General features: G+C 60.8%; 3 non-coding genes across 3 annotated transcripts in view; all 3 read left to right on the top strand.

Moving 5' to 3' along the window:
• Positions 1-890, top strand: part of LOC146142944 (small subunit ribosomal RNA) — a 1,811-nt gene extending 921 nt beyond the window's left edge. The window contains exon 1 of the ribosomal RNA XR_014500234.1: positions 1-890. This exon is cut by the window's left edge and continues 921 nt beyond it. This is a non-coding gene — a ribosomal RNA (small subunit ribosomal RNA).
• A 247-nt stretch (positions 891-1,137) lies between these two features.
• Positions 1,138-1,291, top strand: LOC146142945 (5.8S ribosomal RNA). The gene has a single exon (XR_014500699.1). It is a non-coding gene; the product is annotated as a 5.8S ribosomal RNA (ribosomal RNA).
• Positions 1,292-1,539: 248 nt separating this feature from the next.
• LOC146142946 (large subunit ribosomal RNA) overlaps positions 1,540-2,500 on the top strand; it is a 3,618-nt gene continuing 2,657 nt past the window's right edge. The window contains exon 1 of the ribosomal RNA XR_014501076.1: positions 1,540-2,500. This exon is cut by the window's right edge and continues 2,657 nt beyond it. This is a non-coding gene — a ribosomal RNA (large subunit ribosomal RNA).

Raw genomic sequence — 2,500 nt, forward strand, 5'->3', positions numbered from 1 at the left:
ATCGGCGCAAGACGAACGACTGCGAAAGCATTTGCCAAGAATGTTTTCTTTAATCAAGAGCGAAAGTCAGAGGTTCGAAGACGATCAGATACCGTCCTAGTTCTGACTATAAACGATGCCAACTAGCGATCGGGGGGCGTTAGTTTTACGACCTCTCCGGCAGCTTGCGGGAAACCAAAGTCTTTGGGTTCCGGGGGAAGTATGGTTGCAAAGCTGAAACTTAAAGGAATTGACGGAAGGGCACCACCAGGAGTGGAGCCTGCGGCTTAATTTGACTCAACACGGGAAATCTCACCCGGCCCGGACACAGTGAGGATTGACAGATTGAGAGCTCTTTCTTGATTCTGTGGGTGGTGGTGCATGGCCGTTCTTAGTTGGTGGAGCGATTTGTCTGGTTAATTCCGATAACGAACGAGACTCTGGCTTGCTAACTAGTTACGCGACCCAATCGGTCGGCGTCTAACTTCTTAGAGGGACTAGTGGCGTTTAGCCACACGAGATTGAGCAATAACAGGTCTGTGATGCCCTTAGATGTTCGGGGCCGCACGCGCGCTACACTGACCGGATCAGCATGTGCTCGCCTTGGCCGACAGGTCTGGGTAACCCGCTGAACCCCGGTCGTGCTAGGGATAGGGAATTGCAATTATTTCCCTTGAACGAGGAATTCCCAGTAAGCGCGAGTCATTAGCTCGCGTTGATTACGTCCCTGCCCTTTGTACACACCGCCCGTCGCTACTACCGATTGAATGGTTTAGTGAGGTCCTCCGATTGGACCTGGCGCGGCCGGCAACGGTCGAGCCGGCGTCCGAGAAGACGATCTAACTTGATCATTTAGAGGAAGTAAAAGTCGTAACAAGGTTTCCGTAGGTGAACCTGCGGAAGGATCATTAACGGTCTCGCAAACGCTTCGGCGAACGCGAAACTCGGACAAGCGAGAGAAAAAGTTTTTGCTACCCGGCGCCCGACCCGCGAGGAGCGGCGCGCCGGCCGGCGATTCGGTCACCCGGTAATGTTTGCGCGTCGAGTGCCGCGGTGCCGCGCGCTCCGGCTTCAAGCGTCGGCCTGGCCGACCGCTCGGCGCGGTATATTTTGTCACCCTTTAGTGCGAGGCACTGTGCGAGCGAAACAATCGTGGATGGCTCTTGGCGGTGGATCACTCGGCTCGTGAGTCGATGAAGGACGCAGCTAGCTGCGTGAATTAGTGTGAATTGCAGGACACATTGAGCATCGACGTTCTGAACGCAAATTGCGGCCTCGGGTCAATCCCGGGGCCGCGCCCGCCTCAGGGTCGCGTTGCAAACGTTCCGCGCGGGGATTTCTCCGCGCGGCTGCTGCGGCGTCGGACGCGCGAGCGCCCGTCCCGCTCAAGACAGCACGGCACGATGTGCGACGATCGCGACCAGAATCCCGCGCGGCGGCGGCGAGTCGACCTCGAAGAGGCCAACGGCTGGCGGCTCAAGGGCGGGAATCGAGGTGCGCGGCGGCGCGCGGCGCCGACGGCGAGCGCGGAACGGGAAGAATAGTCCCGGTCCTTACTTTCGGCCTGAGGTCGGACGAGGCTACCCGCTGAATTTAAGCATATTACTAAGCGGAGGAAAAGAAACTAACGAGGATTCCCTCAGTAACGGCGAGTGAAGCGGGATGTGCCCATCGCCGAATCCGCGCGCTTTTGGAGTGCGCGGAATTGTGGCGTACGGAATTCGTCACGGCGCGCTTCGCCGGTCGCCCGCGTCCTTCTGATCGAGGCCTTGTCCCAGAGCGGGTGTCAGGCCCATGGCGGCGACAGGCGGGCGCGCTACGGCGTCTTCCCAGAGTCGGGTTGTTTGGGAATGCAGCCCAAAGCGGGTGGTAAACTCCATCTAAGGCTAAATACGGTCACGAGACCGATAGCGAACAAGTACCGTGAGGGAAAGTTGAAAAGCACTTTGAAGAGAGAGTTAAAGAGTACGTGAAACCGTCGAGAGGCAAACGGGAGGGCCTGTCGGGTCGCCCGGTCGCTTTCAGCCGGCCCCCTGTCGGCGACGTTGTCGTGCGGACCCTCACGGGCCGCCGGCGGCGCCGCCCGATCGGGGACCAGCGCACTAGCGCCGGGCGAAGGCCGCGACCGTCTGGACGGCGGCGAGAAGGCCGCGCGCAAGGTAACCCGGCCTCGGTCGGGTACTATAGGCGCGCGTGTCCGTCGGCCCGCCGTTCGGGCGAGGAGAGATCGCCGCGTCTGCCCTTCGGGGCCGAGCGCCCGGTGCCGGCTGGGGCGTCGTGGGTCGGGGACTGTTCTCAGTGCCCAGCCTCTTCGTCTCGGTCGCGCTTCCGGTGTCGTTTCGCGAGGCGCACGGGGTCCGCGGCTGAAGTCAGCCACCTTCCCGACCCGTCTTGAAACACGGACCAAGGAGTCTAACGTGAGCGCGAGCCACGGGGCAGTACGAAACCCATGGGCGCAGTGAAAGTGAATGTCGGCGCGGTCCGGCGGAGGTGAGACGTCGTCGTTCGCGGCGGCCGCATC

Source organism: Ascidiella aspersa, chromosome 5, assembly GCF_963924565.1.
Source record: "Ascidiella aspersa chromosome 5, kaAscAspe10.2, whole genome shotgun sequence".
Taxonomy (NCBI): Eukaryota; Metazoa; Chordata; class Ascidiacea; order Phlebobranchia; family Ascidiidae; genus Ascidiella; species Ascidiella aspersa.